This window comes from Stenella coeruleoalba (assembly GCF_951394435.1).
Source record: "Stenella coeruleoalba genome assembly, chromosome: 11".
NCBI lineage: Eukaryota > Metazoa > Chordata > Mammalia > Artiodactyla > Delphinidae > Stenella > Stenella coeruleoalba.
The window spans coordinates 12,771,008-12,792,067 of record NC_137157.1 but is presented as its reverse complement, the minus strand read 5'-3'; the positions used below and the strand labels follow the sequence as shown (position 1 = coordinate 12,792,067).

General features: G+C 43.1%; 1 long non-coding RNA gene across 1 annotated transcript in view; it reads right to left on the bottom strand.

Annotated features, from left to right (window-relative positions):
- LOC307194938 overlaps positions 1-21,060 on the bottom strand; it is a 280,712-nt gene that overhangs the window by 185,060 nt on the left and 74,592 nt on the right. The window contains exons 2-3 of the long non-coding RNA XR_013830667.1: positions 2,806-3,017; positions 2,082-2,271 (exon numbers count right to left, since the gene is read on the bottom strand). This is a non-coding gene — a long non-coding RNA (uncharacterized lncRNA). The remainder of the gene's footprint in view (positions 1-2,081; positions 2,272-2,805; positions 3,018-21,060) is intronic.

The window sequence follows — 21,060 nt, the reverse complement described above, 5'->3', positions numbered from 1 at the left end:
TTATATAATAATATGGTTTTTGCTATCAGTTTATTAATAATGATAATAGCTAATGCTTATGTCGTTCTCACTATATACCAGATGAAATTAAACATTTTATATTTATGAATTCATTGAGCTATGTCATATCATTACCTCAACTTTTTTGTTTCCTTTGAGTTTTCTTGTCTTTTTTTATTATTATTATTGGAGTATCGTTGATTTACAATGTTGTGTTAGTTTCAGGTGTACAGCTAAGTGATACAGTTATAAAAATGGATATATGTCTTTGGTTTTGAACACAGTCTTGAGCTCCACACACCCAACGCTAGCACATGACAAAGGCTAAGTGCTCAGGAAACATTCCTTGAATGAGTAAATGAACGAAATGAATGAATAAATTGACACTACGAAATCTGTGAAACATGAATTATTGTCTCTACTGAAATCAAGAGTCAAAAAAGTAAATGAATCGCCATTTGAAAACAGGTGATAAAACCTAGAGCTTGGGCTTCCCTGGTGGCGCAGTGGTTGAGCGTCCGCCTGCCAATGCAGGGGACACAGGTTCGTGCCCTGGTCCGGGAAGATCCCACATGCCGCGGAGTGGCTGGGCCCGTGAGCCATGGCCACTGAGCCTGTGCGTCTGGAGCCTGTGCTCCGCAAAGGGAGAGGCCACAACCGTGAGAGACCAGCATACCGCAAAAAAAAAAAAAAAAAAAAAAAAAAAAAAACCTAGAGCTTGAGCCCTTAGACACAAAACCAGAAGAGCTATCAAGTGTGATCAGCCATCGTCTTTCCTTTGGAACAAAGCATCTGATGCCAAGTGAGAGTTTTCAGGGTACCACAGGGTTGGCATGCAGTGGAATATTGGATGCTGGGCTTGAGGAGATGCTGGGCTTGGGGCTGAAAGATTCAGGATGATTACACAACCTTGAGCTTAACTCTTCACTTAGTTTTGTTTTCCTAACTGGCAAAATAGAGATAGCAGTATCTTAATGTGCAAGGTTCTTATGAAGATCTAAATAAATCACAGCTATAATGGCACTTTGCAAAACAGTAAAGAGCTACACAGGTGATAATGAAGAGTAAAGAGGTGATCAGAACCTGGGGAGCCCATAGTTTAGTGTAGTCACTTACCTTTAATCTCATTAAAAGTCCATCTCAATAAATTTCTATGTAAGTTAAAGAGAACCTCTTCGCCACTTTTTATGTCCCTACTCTCCCATCCCATCACCCTCCTCCATGACTGGGCCCTCTTGGGCGTATCTGTTTTGGGGTGATTCTCTTTGGTACTCCTTTGTCCATTATTTTGTACCCCATGGTTTCCTTGCAATTAACGAATCTTGCTAATTCGTTACTGCAAACTTAATTTTCTTTGAAAATTAATTGTTAGGAAAAGCAGATTTTACAAAATGAGTTACATAAGTGAGAAAGCAACACGAGGCAATCACATGTCTACTGCCAAGAGACCATCATGAAAGAACCTAGGACAGCAAACTGTTAGACGACTCCATGGCCTGGTCGTTGAACTCCAGTTTGACGGATAGCCCAGGTCATGGGTTCACAGTCAGACATCCAAATCCTGCCTATGCCACTGAACCCCCCTGTCTTTTAGAAATCCTTACTTCAAGGACAAAAGACCCTACGTGAATGTCTGTTTACAGCTGGCAGAGAAATTTCGCTCACATTTTCCTGAAACAAGATTTGCTTCCTACGCATCACGCTTCCAATGCATCCCACCACAGTGGGAAGCCCACTGCTTCCCATCATAATTGTCCAGCTGTTCGTACTTGTGACATATTTAGTTCCATTAGACTTGCAGAACTCCCACTCTGGGGGACTTTTAGAGTCAATTCCCTCAGATGACGAGAAACTGGGGCCCAGAGAGGGGGTGGCTTAGCCCAAGTCACCCAGGTGACTTCCAATTTGCCTAAGTTGGAACGGAAATTAAAGAACCATCTAATCTAATCATCACGCACTCCATGAGTACCCTCAGTCTACAGGACTCCTGCCAAGCGTCATTTATCTTGGCATCTGCTTAAACACCTAACGCGCGACAGAACTCATCACATCCCAAGCCAGCTCAGTTTACCTTTGTTTACCTCTGACTGCTGGGAAGTTGAGCTGGAATCAATCTCTCTCTCGCCTTCTCTCGCTCTCTGTCCTTCAATTCTGCCCATTGACTCTGGCCATCCGTGTTCAGGCCACAGTGAGGAGATCCCCTCCAGGAGCAAAGCCAGCACTAGAACTGCCTGATTTCCATTCCCTGCTCACCGTGCTGGCTCCCTCACCCTAGGACAGACACAGGAGAAAGACAAGTAGAGTGTTTCCAACAATACTTTTGGTATCATAGTAGTATTCACCTGTTTGTCTTATGACTATAATCTTTAATCCACCATTTTATCCACCATTTAATCCACCATTTAATCCACCTCATTCACTCATTGGATTTATTGAATATTTTCTTTGTACTAGGCATGGTATACTAGGCATTAAAAAGTGTAGGGCCTGTGTGATCAAGAAGTTAAAAAAAACTCACCAAAATGTGATGTGATAAGGGCTACACTAAAGGGCTTTGCAAAGTGCTATGTGAGCACCGAGGAGAATACAGCTAATTGGCTGGGAGTCATTTTACCAAAAAAGCCCTATTTATCTTTATATCTCATTGGTTGGCTTGTAGTAAACAATCAGCTAATGTTTTAATGAATGATGAATGAATGAAGTGGTATTTTATCAAGCTTCGAATGATATGGAATTGTTCCCAACTTAGGAAAAGGAGAAGATAGCTTACAAATTCTTTACAATGCTAAGAAAATATTCTCTTACAGTTCTGGAGGGTAGAAGTTTGAAATCCAGGTGTCAGCAGGGTTGAATCCTCCTGGAGGCTCTGAGGGAGAGTCTGTTCCATGCTTTTCTCCCAGCTTCCAGTGATTTCCAGTCATCTCTGGTGGTCCTTAGCTTGTAGGCACATCGTTCCAACCGCTGCCCCAGTCTCCACATCATGTTCTCCCTCTGTGTGTGTCCAAACTTCCCTCTTCCTATAAGGACACCATTCATTGGATTAAGGCTCACCCTACTTCAGTATTTGCTCATCTTTATTAATTACATCTGCAAAGATTCTATTTCCAAATAAAGTCACATACACGAGTACCAGGGATTAGGACTTGAACAAACTTTTTGGGGAGACACTATTCATCTTACAACAGACAACTTAAGTAAAAGGGGGATACTTTGCTTTTAAAAATACTTGTTTAGTACCTGTTATGAGACAAGCACTGTTCTAGATCCAAGAGACCCAGAGACAAACAAAACAGATGAGATATTTGCTTTCAAGAAGCTTACATTCTAGAGGTGGTTTGGGGGTATTGTTAACTAACAAATACATAAGCAAGAAAACATGGGTAGTGTTTGCAGAGAACAAGCATCATATAAGGTGGTTAGGAATGACAACTTTTGAGGGGGCAGTCAGGGAAGACTTCTCTGAAGAGGTGACATTTAAGATGAGATCTGCAAGAGAAGCAGGAATTAAGCAGAGGGCATGTCCTCACTTTAGGCCTTGTTCCAGAAGATCAAAAGAGCAATGAGAAGGACAGTGTCAGAGCTCTGCTTCTCCCTGTGTGCCCACTGCTGTGTCCAGCACCTGTTATCACAGGGTCACTCTTTTACATATTCCCTCTTCCAAATTCAGAAGAAGCCAGTCAGACTGACTTACCTAATTACAATTGTACCTGCTTGACCGAGCCCACTGGGTCATCTCCTGCGGGGCTGGAGGATGAACTATACCTGTTCCACTCTATCCTAGAGTAGCCATCTCTATCCTAGGCTAGCTGCCTTCAGACCAAGGCACGAGGCAAGAACAGTTTCAGTTAAAAACAGACAAGGGCATATCCAGTAACTTTGACTCCACTGTACAATACACAGCCGCTTCCTACAGAGGGTGTCGCCGACAACGTTTCCATGGTGAGGATCACAGTGGCCACTGGGCCTCTGGTTGTGAGCAACAAACAGCAACTCTCACTTCCACAAAAATGAATTACTGTCACAGTATGGATAACTCCCAGAGTCAGATGAAAAGCTGGAGAAAGGGGTCTTAGAAAGAAGAGAAACTAGGACAACTCTGGGGATCTGAGAGTCAGGAACAAATGGATGTTCTCTTTCGGCAACTGTTGGAATGAATGGATGCCACCGTGTTGTTTTTGTGTTAAGATTCAAATTCCAGGGAGAGAGAGTATTTGATTGGCTGAGCTTGAGTCTTGTCTCATGCCCACCCCTTGGCTGGGGTTGGGGCATATTGACTGACAGCCCTACCAAGACTGCCTTCAAGAGACAAGAGAACATTTCCCACAATAAAATCTGGGTGCTGTAACCAGAAGCCATAATGTTGATCAGGCAGGCAAAACTTATAGCTGTCTTTCACGATTATCAGCAAATGCATTTCAGTGGACAAGGTCTGGTTAAGTAGAAGAGTCCACAAGAACTCTGTGGAAGTTTCTGGATTTACTGATTAGTGCATGGCTTTTTGCCTATTTACTTAATTTTTTTTAATTTTCCAGTAGTCATGCAGCTCATTTTTCCCTAGGAAAACTTATGCCAAAAAACTAGCATGCCCCCTTCCAGTCAATCTGATAAGCAAACACATTGGCATTTGAAAGGCCAGGTCTGCAAATGGTTTTTTTCCCAAAAAGTAATTCATATTAGGGCCCTGGTGAAGGATGGAAAAAATAGCATGCCCTGGTGCTGAATGAGTTTGAACCTTAATGTCACCCAGCTCTAGATGTGGCGGGAGCTGACCTCAGATTAAACAGCTCCTTTAGGGCGAAGGCACTGGGTCCAGGCAATGCCTGGAGAAATGGAACTGCCAGAAGTGGATTGTCTTTCTGCTTCTCAGGGAAATATCCAAATTGCTCAAATGCTGACCCTTCCTGGGGAAAAATCATCCCAGGGGAAGAGACAGGTTTCCACGTGGAGTTCAAGCCTGAGAAGTCCTTCTCAAGTCTTGCAGCTGGCCTGGGCAGGGTCCCAGCCAGAGCGAGGGTGCTCACCTCTTCTGATGAGGGTAAAGCCAAGGAGGGGCTCTGTTCTTACTGCTCCACCCATCTCAGGATCCTATCCCACTTCGGCAGATGGGTAAGGAGACTTGAGGACTGCTTCATGAGGAATGCGCATGCCATGGGCACCGAGGGAAACCCTGCAGCCTCCTAGGGCAGTGAGACCACAGTTCAGGAACAAGAGCTGCCTCCCTTCTATTCAGTAAGTTCATAGCAATGATGAAGAACACTGGCTCAAGGTCCACAGAAAAAGACAGGGCTCCAGCCTCAACCACATACCCACTGAGTGACCTCCATTTTCTCAGCTCTAAAATGAGAATAACAAAAGGCCCAACCTCATAGGGTTATTAGGAGAAATAAATTAGTTAATGGAATCAAAGCGCCCGAAATGATGCCTGATGTGTAGTTAGGGCTGAATAAATGGCAGGCATGATTGTCATCGTTATCACCAAAGGGGGATAAGCTGCTTGTCATCCCCTCTCCAACACTGAGATTTTATTTATCAAACCAAGAAAAAACAAATAGGATCAGAATGCAAGCAGCAGGGAGGAAGAGACACGGAGCACAATTGTTCTTTTACGTGTAAACCTTAAACAATAGCCAAGCATGCAAATGTTGCAGAGATTTTGAAACTGAGATCAGTGACAGCCAGATTTAGTCCCTCTATGTTTAGAGCCTTGGAGCTAAACCATGGCAAGAGCCCCTGCGGGGTCCCCTGAAACCTGCACAGTCAAGACAGGGCACAGAGGTGTGTCAGGCAGGCTGATCACAGGCCCAAGCTGGAAATAAGCTGCAGTCAGGGAGCAGAGAATGGACTCAGAGTCTGCACACTCTCCAACCCTGAGCCTCTTGACTGTGGCTGGGAACTGGAGTCACCTAGAAAGATCTTTGAAATACAGGTTCCCCTAGCCAACTCCCAGAGCCTCCTACTTGATTGATCCAGGGTGAGGCTCACATAGTATCTTCTTAAGGCTCCCAAAGTGATTTCCAAGGGCAGCCAGGGTGAGGGACCTCTGCCTACAGGTACACTCAGTGTATTGGTCAGATATGAGACCAGGAGGAAGGACAGGATTAGACCCAGCGCTGGAGAATGGAGCTCTGGGAGGGGATTCAAGAGAGCCTGAAAGCTCCTCTTTTGCTGGAATATTCTCCTTGTTGTGGCTTTGGGGATTGTTTTACCCTCTTGGAGCTACTCTCTCAAGGAGAGAGGAACTAAGGAGAAACATGACCAGCACCTCCCATCCTTGAAGGACAAACTAGAAAAACTAGGAGTCCAGGGGAAAGAGGCAAATCTAAGCCCCCAGAATAGCCCGCTCTGCCCTCTAACAAAAGCAGGTTCAGGGCCTCACCACTCACACCTGATCCTGCGCAGCTCACCCCAGTACTCTGAGGCCAACACCCAGCGAGAAAGCAATGGCAGCCACTGGCTCAACGGTCCTCTGCCATATTGGGGTGGTAATGGATTTTAGGGGATCTCGGCCAAGTCTTTCTCCATCAGAGACCCAGCTCAGAAGCAAATGACAGGAGACAGGCAAGTAGGTGGCAATTTAAACATCTACGAAAACAACCACAAACGCATGTATGCGTGCTGCCCAGAACAAGGCACTCCTTTAAGGGCTTTGCATGCATCATCCCGTTTGGAACCCCCATCGCTCTTGGATGTGCGTATTATAATCTCTATTTTACAGATGAGAAGCCGGGTCACAGAGAGCAGGTAAGTTGCCTGATGTCACACAGCTGGCAAGGAGCAGAGGCAGATCTTTCCAATTCGGCCCACCTGACTCCTAAGCAGCCCCAGAGATGGGCACCTGGTGGGCAACACCAGTGGAGAATGCCTCAGACTGTATTTGGAGAATGTCTCTGCTGGAACTTCTAACATCCACGGCCCTGGAGCCATGCTCTGAGGGTTGGGGGTCTCACTGCAACAGTGGGCTCAAGGCCATCTACCCTGGTTGCTGGGAGCAGTTTGCATCTGTCAGGCAAGTTTGGGAGAAATCTTAAGCTTTTTACTAAGAAAGTTTTGGAGGTTTAAGTTTTCAGTCTTGATGGGCTTATCAAAGAAATTCCCTTCACTAGAAGGTGAATCACAGAATTAAGTCAAACCAGTGGGCAACTCTGCTGAGCATGGAGTTGGGACTTGATTTAGACTCCAGGGGATGCACAGAGGGCAGTCAGGGTGGTGGAAGGGGAGGCTGAAAGGAACGACTCATCCCTGCTTCCTGGGAGCTGCTCCCAAACAGGGTGAGGAGGGCACCCACAGGCAAAGGCTTCTGCCTATGAATTTGGACCTCACAATGATCCTTCCCCTCCCCAGACGCATCCCTGACATGTACTATATTTGTTTGTAATAAAAACTCCATGTCAGGGTGCATTTTCTTAGCTACATGTGTTCTTCTGACCTCACCTGCCATTTCTCAGCAGGTCCTAATTGCACAGTGCAGTGGATCCTACAGATGGACCCTTTGTTTCTGCTCGTCCAAGCACTGACCTGGGGAACAGTCCCTGGCTTTCTCTAGAGTTTTACAACAAAATATGCCCATGGAGATCCTAAGTAGCTGCTCTGAGTCAGCAGGAATGTCTTTTTAGTTGAAGGAGCTGCATCTCACCCGTGAAAGTTTTTTATTACCACCAGACTGTCTAAAATTATCTGTTTATCAAGAGGGAAGTGAATAGCTCCATTTTCCTTCCATCACACCTGTTCCTCCCAATGGGCTTCATTCAGAGGCAGGTGATACATTTCCCAGAACATGATGAAGGTTCTCAACTCCAGCCTGAATTGTTCTGTTTCCCTCACCTTTCACCCTGACTCCCTCCCTTTCTCCAAACCCCTGACTTCAGCCTCGCTCCTTTATCTTGATGTACCACCTGGTCATCTTCCCATTTTCCCATCTTTGGCTTCATTTCCTGAGCTTGCTCATCTCATCCCTCTGGCAGAGCTCTGTACGGACTGATACTTCAGTAATAAACCTTCAGTTTGGTATGTCCAAGACAGTTACCCGTCTCATCAGATCCGAGAGGGAAACACTTGAAGCATGGGTTCCAGTGCTTCTTGTTCACCATTACAACTGGAAATCATTGAGTCTTGAAGACTTTTCAGTTCAATTGAATAAGCGCTTACTATGCACCTATTATACATCTGTTATACACCTACTATGTGTACATGCCTGGGCTGGGTGATCTAGGTGATGGACAGATGGCGCAGACTGTTGGCACTTAAAGAGACCAGCTGTCTGTTTTGGAGATTAATCCTTTGTCAGTTGCTTCATTTGCAAATATTTTCTCCCATTCAGAGGGTTGTCTTTTTGTCTTGTTTATGGTTTCCATTGCTGTGCAAAAGCTTTTAAGTTTCATTAGGTCCCATTTGTTTATTTTTGTTTTTATTCCCATTTAGGAGATAAAGGTGGGAGGTGGGTCAAAAAGGATCTTGCTGTGATTTATGTCATAGAGTGTTCTGCCTATGTTTTCCTCTAAGAGTTGGATGGTGTCTGGCCTTACATTTAGGTCTTTAATCCGTTTTGAGTTTATTTTTGTGTATGGTGTTAGGGACTGTTCTAATTTCATTCTTTTATGTAGCTGTCCAGTTTTCCCAGCACCACTTATTGAAGATGGTGTCTTTTCTCCACTGTAGATTCTTGCCTCCTTTATCAAAGATAAGGTGACCATATGTGGGTGGGTCTATCTCTGGGCTTTCTATCCTGTTCCATTGATCTATATTTCTGTTTTTGTGCCAGTACCATACTGGCTTGATTACTGTAGCTTTGTAGTATAGTCTGAAGTCTGGGAACCTGATTCCTCCAGTTCTGTTTTTCTTTCTCAAGATTGCTTTGGCTATTCGGGGTCTTTTGTGTTTCCATACAAATTGTGAAATTTTTTGTTCTAGTTCTGTGAAAAATGTCATTGGTAGTTTGATAGGGATTGCATTGAATCTGTAGATTGCTTTGGGTAGTAGAGTCATTTTCACAATGTTGATTCTTCCAATCCAAGAACATGGTATATCTCTCCATCTATTTGTATCATCTTTAATTTCTTCCATCAGTGTCTTATAATTTTCTGCATACAGGTCTTTTGTCTCCTTAGGTAGGTTTATTCCTAGATATTTTATTCTTTTTGTTGCAGTGGTAAATGGGAGTGTTTTCTTAATTTCACTTTCAGATTTTTCATCATTAGTGTATAGGAATGCAAGAGATTTCTGTGCATTAATTTTGTATCCTGCAACTCATGCAGCTCAATATCAAAAAAACAAACAAACCAATCCAAAAATGGGCAGAAGACCTAAATAGACATTTCTCCAAAGAAGATACACAGATTGCCAACAAACACATGAAAGAATACTTAACATCATTAATCATTAGAGAAATGCAAATCAAAACTACAAGGAGATATCATCTCACACCAGTCAGAATGGCCATCATGAAAAAATCTACAAACAATTAATGCTGAAGAGGGTGTGGAGAAAAGGCAACCCTCTTGCACTGTTGGTGGGAATGTAAATTGATACAGCCACTATGGAGAACAGTATGGAGGTTCCTTAAAAAACTAAAAATAGAACTACCATATGACACAGGAATCCCACTACTGGGCATATACCCTGAGAAAACCATAATTCAAAAAGAGTCATGTACCAAAATGTTCATTGCAGCTCTATTTACAATAGCCAGGACGTGGAAGCAACGTAAGTGCCCATCAACAGATGAATGGATAAAGAAGATGTGGCACATATATACAATGGAATATTACTCAGCCACAAAAAGGTGCGAAACTGAGTTATTTGTAGTGAGGTGGATGGACCTAGAGACTGTCATACAGAGTGAAGTAAGTCAGAAAGAGAAAAACAAATACCGTATGCTAACACATATATATGGAATTTAAGAAAAAAAATGTCATGAAGAACCTAGGGGTAAGACAGGAATAAAGACACAGACCTACTAGAGAACGGACTTGAGTATATGGGGAGGAGGAAGGGTGAGCTGTGACAAAGCGAGAGAGAGGCATGGACATATATACACTACCAAACGTAAGGTAGATAGCTAGTGGGAAGCAGCCGCATAGCACAGGGAGATCAGCTCGGTGCTTTGTGACCGCCTGGAGGGGTGGGATAAGGAGGGTGGGAGGGAGGGAGATGCAAGAGGGAAGAGATATGGGGACATATGTATATGTATAACTGATTCACTTTGTTATAAAGCAGAAACTAACACACCATTGTAAAGCAATTATACTACAATGAAGATGTTAAAAAAAAAAAAAGAGACCAGCTCTCAATCAATCACCAGTATCAAGGCTGCAAAGAACAAAGCGCTTTATTGGGGAGTCTTAAGAACTGCAATTCAGGAGACACAGATTTGGGTAAAACTGAAAGAGTTCCAAGAACAGAAAGAGTTAGGGGCTTATAAAGGTAAAACCACAAGGTTGTTCAAGAATTATGATTGACCTTGATGCAAGAAAGGAAATATCGGCCCTTAAGGGGCAGGCTGTCACGAGTTATTTTAGGGTAAGCGTGCCGTAAGTATGTTGAGTTTCTGGAACGTTGGGCAGATGTTCTGGATGCCTACATTAAGAAAGAAGTGGTTAAAGTTCAGATTGCATCCAGGCTGAGATGTGCATAAGTCACACTTCCTCAACGGCCCCCCGGCTGTATTTCAGAGAGCTCTCTTAGCAATACCAACTCCATTTTGATTTTTCCTTTTTACACAATGAAAGAAATTCTTAATATGCAACCTATAGACCCTGGGGTTACATGGATGGTTCCAAGTTATCTGAAAACATGGCATAAATTTTTTCCTATACTACATTGTAAATTACCTATCTGGAAAGGCATTTTCATGTCAAATGATATTATTAAGGTACCATTCCACTTCTAACAAGTGCTATCACTGTGGTCACCATTTTATGGTATCTAGAATAGGACCTCAATGATAGGAAAGAAGAAAACATAACTGCCATTATGATTCTAACACGGCTGGTCTACATCAGTCTTAGCTTAGCTTGAACTTGAACATGTCATCACAGCTCACACATTCTTTGCTCATACTTCTGTGGTGTGGTTCCAATGTAGCTGCCCTTTTGTGTGACTGTTACCTTACCCAGAAACACTCACAGCCAACCTGACTGAAGTGGCACCTGACCCTTATCCACCCTTAGTCTAACACTGAACAGTGTGAGTCACTGGCAAAAAAACCAAAATAGACCCAAAGCAAAAATCTCTACAGCATCCTCCTGAAGCACAACAGCAACGACAATGAAAATTAAAAATGATACAAGAATAATGGTTAACCTTTATCAAGCACTTATTACGTACCAGGCATTCTGCCAAGGACTTTGCATACCATAGTTCACTTCATTATCTTAACAAACCCATGCGTTATCATTCTTCACATTTTTCAGATCTGAAAACTGAGGACTAGAGAGATTGAGTAACTTGCCCAAGGTCACGCAGCTGGAAGGGGGTAAATCGAGATGCACATCTATCTTCACAGACCTTAGAGCACTGTGGCGTTGGGCTATGGGACCTCCCCGCTGCCACCAGACTCCTTATTCTTTGGAGGGGAGAAGTTTTATGTTCCATCATTGGTGAGAGAAAAATTTCCTGATGGGTGATACATTGTGGAACTACCAATGGAGCTAACATGGGTGCTCAAGGTGTCTGTGCAGCCGAGAACAGCCTTCTGCTCTCTTCAACCCATAAGCGGAGGCACCATCTCCACACCTGTGTCCACACCAGCTCTTCTGTCCTCTTTGGTGACCTGCCTCCCAGCCCCGGCACTGCCAGCATTTTTCTCTTTCCCAAGAGCACCTATGTAGACTCACCACTGCCTGTAGGTGGATCTTTTGTGAAAATCATGTTGAACTTGGAAAAATCTGCACTGTTAAGAAAATTTGGATTTTCCCAACACAGAAACCTTATCTGGAAGATGTAGAAGGTGCTAGAGGAGGATCATATTCTGTGACATTAACTGAGAAAGTTTCCCCTGTATTTCTCAATTTCACCCTCCACACTCTACCACGTCAACCAGCAGTAAAAGCTTTCTCTACCCCCTGCCTCGCCGGGGGAGGGAGATACAACCTAAAACCAAAGCTCAGTTGGTTTTCAGAATGCTTGCTTTACAGCCATAATAGTCCCGGCCATGTTAAAAGCCTTGAGAGGGAAAAAATCAAGAGCTGAGCGCTGAACAAAGCAAAGTAGAGGCATTAAATAAAAGAGAAAGGAGACCGGGCTAAGAGGAGGAGATAATCTACCAGAAATTTGGGAGAGGGGAGTGATAGAATTAGATATATTTGGAGGTAAATCTCAGAGGAAGGGACCATACTTCCTGCCCTTTCTAGTGGCTGAAAGATGGGAAGGAGGGAGGTTTCATAGAAACTCCAAATGATTTGGGGAGATCTCAGAGCACAGCAGACCTATGCTTTCCTTTCCAGTGTCCCCTGGAGAATCTGCAAGCCTTTCAGAGAAGCTGTTTCCAACAAGTGTACCATCATTGGTAATTTAGCAATGATGGAGGGAAGAATCTTTCTGGATGGGCCCAGAGTGGCCTCATAGAGTGGGACCCTGTGCACTCCAGTGTGACGGGAGGAAGGATCCCAAGAGTTTCAAAGCCATCAAGGGGAGAGCAGAAGTGCTGAGAGAGGGTATCTGGCCCAAAAGTGCTTGAGGTCAGGACAAGGAGGTCACAAAATCATGACCTGTCAACAGGAGGCCAGATAGGACCACAGAAGCAAATGTCAACACATGTTGACAAGGACCAACTTAGTTATTTCATCACAGGTCAGAGGATGACCATGGACCAGATGCCCATGTTCTTCTGATGCCTCTCCTCTGAGGAAAAGCAAAAGAAAAAGGAGAAGGCAAGCGTCCAGAATTCTTTGTATATTTATCCCAAAGAGACTGAATTCTAAACAAGACTTGGCTAAGCCTACTTGGTTTTGCAAGATTAAGTTCCCCACTATTCCTGGAGTTAGGGACCTGAAAGCTAAGACTCTCTTATATAGAAATAAAGCAGTTAACATTGTTTACGAACCTGAGTTTTGAGGACTGTTGTGACTATGAAAATTCACCCCCCAACGTTTGCTCCTGGCATTGCCGAGGGAGAAACTTACCTGCACAGACAAGTTCATTGTGACACCACAGTTTAGCTTCTTTGGGTCTTAGAGAATTGGAAAAGAAATAGAAGCAGCCCCTTCATCAAATGGCACCATTCCCAAAACATTACATTCCCTCCAGTATTTAGAAGCAGGCCATGGAATTGGCAGGTCATGGCATTTCCCTTCAACCTGCAACAGGATGTAACTACTGATGTCTTTCAATGCAGCCAATTCTTGGTTTTCATCTATTTTCACTTACTCTGTCAAAGAAGGAGTCCTACTTTGCCAGTCCCATTGGGAAACTTCACTGGCCATGCACATCTTCAAAATGATGAATAGTTTCATTGTCAAGCAAAATTTCACTTAAGAGGGAAAAGATGGTTCTCAGGGCACAAAAAGAACACCTTCATTGCTTGGAAACACATCTGGGTTAAGGGGAACCATTTTTCTCCCTTTCACAGCACTCCCACCTAGGCTCATAAAATAGTCACTTTGGCCCCCTCCTTCCACATTTTTCTTTATCTCCTTGATGGGAGAGGAAGTGTCTAGCACCCACTGGTCCACTTTTCTCTACAGAGCAGAGGATAAAGTGTCTCTACCAAGTCACTTCCTTTAGTTTCTTTCTGTCTGACCACCCACCTCCACAAAACACACACATTTTTTAAGTTCCTGCAGGGGGACCTCTCTATTCCAGACGGTTACTTTAATTCCAGGGGGTTGTAGGAGTTGTAGAAGTTTTGAACTACAGACTACAAAGCAAGCCATGCCTTCATTCTAATTTCACCAGTAATAAAGGCTGGTGTTTGATCTGCCCCATTTGAATCCCATTTACTTCTCTCAGCTGGTTGTAAACGCAGACGTGGGGGAAAGAGTATAATTTATTGGCCCCTTTAAACCCTAAAAGAGCTTATTTTGTGCTTTGTGAATGTGGTAAATTGGAAAGATGTCCATGAGTTCTTCCCCACCCTGTATCTACATCCTTACAAGGTGGCACCTCTCACTGATCCTTGGATTTTTGGTTCATGACTTGAATTTGCACTGACCATGTGACTTGGCTTTGATCAGTAGGACAGGAGCAAAGGTAACACACAAAAACTTGAAAAGAAACTTGGGCTTGTTCTCACAGGCTTGCTCTCTGGCTTTTCTTGGAACCCAGGCACCATGTGAACAAGCTGAGGCTCGTCTGCTGATGAGTAAGAGAGCATGCAGAGAGAGGGTTCAGACATCCCTCAGCCTGGCCATCTCAAAACAGCTGGTCTTGCCAACCCACCTCCCATGAATGCAAAAGCATGAATGAGCCTGGGAGACGTGAACAGAGCCCAGTCCGGACCAGAAGAACCACCAGCGAGCCCCTCCCAAACTGCCAACCTACAAAATCATGAGCCAAACAAATGGCTGTTGTTGAAGCCACTAAATTGTGGGGAGGTTTGTCACACAGCAACGGGGAACTGATACAGTGAAAAAGAAGCGGCAAGTGACATCGCTGCATTGCTGTGCTTGAGTGTCAGACCCAGTCAGTCAGCCTCAGAGAAGGTCCTGCAGGCCTTGCCTTGAACCACCTTCCCGACATGTTTTGTCAAGAAACGGAGCAGAGACATCCTACAGACTGGGAGAAAATATTTGCATATGATGCAAACAGAATGCTCTAATTCAAAAAGATACATTCACCCCAATGTTCAAGCAGCACTATTTACAACAGCCAAGACCTGGAAGCAACCTAAGTATCCATCAACAGATGAATAAATAAAGAAGATGCGGTATATATAGATAGATAGATAGAGAGAGAGAGAGAGAGAGAGAGAGAGAGAGAGGGAGAGAGAGAGAATGGAATACTACTCAGCCATAAAAAAGAATGAAACAATGCCATGTGCAGCAACATATGGACCTAGAGATTATCATACTAAGTGAAGTAAGTCAGACAAAGACAAATATTATACAATATCACTTATATGTGGAATCTAAAAAAAGACACAGATAAACTTATTTACAAAACAGAAATAGACTCACAGACATAGAAAATAAACACGGTTACCAAAGGAGAAGAGAGGGGAGGGATAAATTGGGAGTATGGGATTAAAAAAAAAACAGGACAAGAAACAGAAGCAGACTCTGAAGCCCTTCTCTAGAGAGGTTTACCAGCTTTTAGAGAACAAATCTTAAAACACCTGACTGAACTTCTAACAGACTAAATATGACCCCTTCTCAGAATAATCTGACAGGGATAAATTCTTGCTGGACATTTTTAGCAAGTTGGATAAGGCAACAACTAGAATTTAAACCCAGCATTCACCATTATGTTTGCTGCTGAAAAGGACCAAGCTTTTCAGCCATTTTCACTGTTCTGGAAGACAAGTGGAAAATTATCCAGTTTTCCAGTTCAGAAGAAATGCTTTTGTAGACTGTTGTCCACAGTGACAACACCTTGTCAGTTGCTCCGCAAGCAGAAATCTGTAGACCCCTGGAAATGGGGCAGAATTCTTTTGACATTTACTGTGGTGTAGACAACCTTACAATTGAACTGGAGTCACATCCTCACCTTGCTGACACAGACAACACGAAGAATGCACAGAACTTGCCAAAACCGAGCTCATTAACTCTAGGACAAAGGGGATTATACAGAACAAATTAAACTCAAAGAGTCTTAGGGAATTCTGGGGCTCCCTGACATATATCTGACCGTGTCTAGCAAAGCGAGCTCTGGGACTGACGATGTGATTTGTTACTTAACCTTTGAGAGCCATGGTATGGGGGACTTGATGTCAATAAAACAATGTTGAAATTGATTAGATAGCAAAAAAGATGTTGTCATGCAAAGACAGCTCCGAAATTTTAATTTCTTATTTAGTCAAATAACTGCAGGTTTCTTGCTGAAATTTACATTTCAGCAGAATTTAAATGTACATCTTTTATCCATTTGCAAAATTTGGATTTATTGCTTTTTTAAAGGAAGTGGCCATTAACATTTTGCAAGTAAAAAACTAAGAAATAATTCTTTTAAAATATTGTTTTTATAGTCTGTCCATATGAAGGAAATAAAATTCCCATGCAGTGAAATAAACCACGAGCAAAATTTCATTTGTGTATATTTCCATGTACATCAGGACCGACAGTTTTCATTGGATGATCAGAAGGGAAAAAAGGATTAAAAATAATTGTCATACATACAGATGGCCAAAGGCACATGAAAAGATGCTCAACATCGCTAATCATTAGAGAAATGCATTTCTCTAATATCAAAAATCAAAATTACAATAAGGTATCACCTCACATCTGTCAGAATGGCCATCATCAAAAAGTCTACAAATAATAAATGCTGGAGAGTGTGTGGAGAAAAGGGAACTTTCCTATATTGTTGGTGGGAATGTAAATTGGTGCAGCCACTATGGGGAACAGTATAGAGGTTCCTTAAAAATCTAAAACCAGAGTTACCATATGATCCAGCAATCTCACTCCTGGGCATATATCCCCAAAAGACAAAAGCTCTAAATAGAAGGGATACATACTCCCCAATGTTCACAGCAGCACTATTTACAATAGCCAAGACATGGAAGCAACCTAAGTGTCCATTGACAGATGAATGGATAAAGAAGATGTGGTACATATATACAATGGAATACTACTCAGCCATAAAAAAGAATGAAATAATGCCATTTGCAGTGACATGAATGGACCTAGAGATTATCATACTAAGTGAATTAAGTCAGACAGAGAAAGACAAATATCATATATCACTTATTTGTGGAATCTAAAAAAAAATGATACCAATGAACTTATTGACAAAACAGAAACAGACTCACAGACATAAAAAACAATCTTATGGTTAACAAAGTGGAAGGGGGGCAGGATAAATTAGGAGTGTGAGAGTAACATATACACACTACTATATATAAAATAGATTAAAAAAACAAGGACCTACTGCATAGCACAGGGAACTATATTCAGTATCTTGTAATAGTCTATAATGGAAAAGAAACTGAAAAAGAATAAATAAATAAATATATATATATATATACACATACACACACACACACACACACACACACACCTAAAACTAACACAACATTGTAACTCAACTATACTTCAATAAAAAAATAAAATAATTGCCATAAAGAAAGAGTAGGGAAGAATACATTAGATAGAAAATAAGTAAAGGGGAAGGGTTTTTTTTTCCTTTTGCCACTTACTAGTAGAACGATTTAAGGGAAATAGAAATATATCTGAGTTTTGTTAGTAAGACTGTGGCTTATAATGTTCATTAAGTAGGGGAATTATAAGGATTTGATGAGATCAGGTATTTGCCTGGCATACAGTGGGCACTCAGCAAATTGCAATGCCCTTCTGCTCTCTTCATTAAACCCTTTGCATTATATTCAAAACCATTCGCAATCTGGGTCTTACTCAAAGTCACAAGAATTTCATCTACCCTCACTCCATACATTTTACCTTATATCCCAGCAGCCCTGGGAACTAGCTTCTAGCAAGTTCCTTAACTTTCTTACCTATAAAACAGACACCTACTGCATGGAATCATAAGGAGGATTAAATGAGACTGTGTATTTAAAGTACTAGGAATATGGGACTTCCCTGGCAGTCCAGTGGTTGGGACTTCACTCTCCCAGTGCAGGGGGCACGGGTTCAATCCCTGGCCAGAGAATTAAGATCTCACATACCTCACGGTGCAGCCTAAAAAACAAAAAATTTTAATGTACTAGGAATAATGCCTTGTGTATAATAAGCACTCATTAAATGTTAACTAGATATAATACTTATCCTCCTCTTCATTGTTATTACATACTAGCCTCCTGCCTCATCCTGACCTCTCATCTCCATGTTGTCATGGATACCACTTCATTCTCTACTTTTCTAAATCCTGTTCATCCTTAAGTGCCAATCCACTGTTCCCTCTCAGGAATGGTTCCCTCCATTCCCCTGGGCTAGCATGGCACTCTCCACATGCCTCTCCTAGCTTATGTACTATATCACATCATGGTCACTTGCTCACCTGTCTCTCTCCAGCTAACCTGAGCTTCTAAGGTCAGGAATGGTGCTGTACTCATCTCTGTATTGCCAGGACCCAGCACAGAACCTGGCTCATTGCAACTGCTCACTGAATATTTATGCAGTTGAGAGAAAGAATAAATGCACGGCTTCCATTTCCTTCCAAACAAATCATAACCCTTGTTTGATTTATTTATTAATTGTTATTATTTTAGTTTTAGTGGGAAAAAACTGATTTAAACAGGTTTAAGTAAAGAGGGAATGTATCTTCAGTTAAGAAGTCCAGGTGGCTAGCTTCTGGCATAGCTGGATACAGGTGCAGTAGCTACCTCTTGCCTCTGCTTTCCTCTGTGTTGGTTTCATATTGATGTATCTGATGTATATGTATGTGTGTATATGTATGTTTATATATGTATATATGATGTTTATGTATTTGTATATATGTACATATGATGTATTCATCTCCCCCTTGGTGGCAAGATGTCCACCGGTGACCTCAGACTTGCATCCTTCCAACCTACCAGTCCCAATGCAGAGTTTCTCCTTCCCAATAGTTCCATAAATGTCCCCAAATTGCAATTCATTGGCCTGATACCCACCCTTAGAGAAAGGTAGGAGGAACCCCACATGACAAGTGGCTTCCCAATGGAAGTTGGGCACAGTTACCAGAAGAGGGGGGGAGGACAAATATACACGTGTCATTTACAGGTTCCCCACCTGGTTTTCCTGCCCTGCTTGCTTCTAAACCCTCACCTGGAGACCTGGGCTTCCACCAATACCTACCACCTGCTTTCATCAACAGCAGTTTGTGGATGGCCCCTCCTTATACTCTGAGGAGACCCACCAGCCATCCTCAGTCCTCCTATGAACTCTGTTATGGTCAATATTTGGGTTGACGGGGTCCAAATCCAGGACACTCCTTCCTTACTCTGGTACGAGACCACAGGCGAAATAAGCCAAGGAGACAGGCAGGGAGGATTTGAAATGTCACTTTCACCACTGATATGGCTGTTAGACAACAAGGCTTAAGGGAATGGCAACAACTGGCTTCCTGATGCCACACCCCAGAACTGGGCAGACTTGCCTCCCTAGTCACAAACAGTGCTGAACCCCTGTAGGTTCCCCCATGGAGCCTGTCCCCGAAAAAACCCTACAGCATGGAGGAGTAGAGAGGGCTTGCTTTCTGCAGGCGGGGAGAACGAAGAGAAAAACAGGAAGGGGCCAAGTCAGGGATGCCCAGTTCCTTCTCCAAACTAACCGATCAGGCGAGTCTCTGCTCTCCGAGAGGAAGAATAAGGGAGGTGAGAGAGAGAGAGGGCCCCGGGGCATTGCTCCAATGGATCCCCTCTGCATGCAGCAGGAGCTAAGTGCCCCCCAACAGCCAACCTGATCTGGCTTGCTTGTGCACTTCCGGTGCTGCAATTCTGAAAAAAAAAATCTTCCCCTTTCCAGCCAAGCAGTCAGAAGTAACTAATGGGGATGTTAATCACTCTTGGAAATGAGCAGCTTCTGTTCTGGAACATCCTCAGGAAGATCCCGCCTCACATTCTGCACATGGCAGGATGGGGTTTGGGAGAAGCGGGATAGAAAGGGGGCAACTAGCTGACCCTTAAAGCCGACTTGATGGCAGCCTTTTGTCTTCCAGAAAACAGAGTGCGCAAACTGCAGAAGGTTTCTGCTGACTCTTGGCTTCTTTGTTTTTACATCTAGTGCTATGGTTCACCCTTGGGATTTATGGTAATTCTTACTTCCTCAAAGATATCTCTGTCAGAATGCCCATAAGTTTAGGAAGCACTGCTTCTATTTTCCTCAGTAATTATTCTTCCTCTCAGTTATTTCCCACCAGCAATTTTTAAGTCAGAGGATGTTTCTTAGATACAATGGGGTACAAGACACAGGGCAGTGGGATTCTGTAGGCACCCAATTAAGGGTAAATCAGGCGATTGCATTGACAGAGAACCTACTATGCACAGAAGACCACTCTAGGTGCCAAAGGAGACCCAGGCGAAAAGGAAAGTGGAGGCTGACCTTGAAGAGATAGCCATTCCCAAGGCTACTTCCCATGAATACAAAATGACTTACAAAGCAAGCACATTTTAGTGCATTTTAATAATTTTTGTTAAAGATACTTCCCACTACACCAGACAGGGTCCTCTGGGTGAGTACACAAAGGAGTCAATTCTTTCTGTTCTGTGTAGAAGGAAAACTTAGAGTTCCACTGACAAATTATTTTGTTTTCAACCTATGGACCATGAAAATCTTACAAACCAATTGTGATTTCTCTTTTTATTTTGGCTGCTAGGGAGCTCAACACCAATATTCAACCAACACCCAGCAAGTTTAAGTTTACAGGACCTTGTAGCAGGCATTTTACACAATAATCTTAGTTTTATTTGATTTTCCAATCCTCCAATCCTGATTTCTTCATCCAGTTATTGCAGCCTGCTCACTGGGTTACAGACTCGCTGGCCTCCACTGATCCACAGTTTTAGAAAGAGGTCCCACCTACCTTCCTCTGCTCCTCTACTCAGGATATCAGATGTTCACCATCATATATAGCTGGTAGCTGCCCACACAGGGAAGAGGATAAGAGGTGCCTAAAATGAGGGGGTTTGGTGACTGTGGGTAGAAGGGAATAAACTAGAGAAAAAAACCTATAAAGGGAGCAGAGAGTAGAACAGACCGTGCACAGCCCAGAAGGATAGTTACGGAATGGGTAACGTCATAAACGAGGAGTTCCCAGCACCTGAATTGAGGTGGGGGGACAGAAAAGTGGGGGCACTTGCCCGTGCCATGGAAGGTGGAATCATAGGAAGGAGAACATACATTCCATACATGCGGGAAACGTGCTGTCTTGTTTGTTACTGTCCCACATGGCGGCACGTGGTTGACACTCAACAAAAACGTGTCCAATGAATAAATGCCTCAACAGGGATTGTTCATCAGTAATCTGATTCCC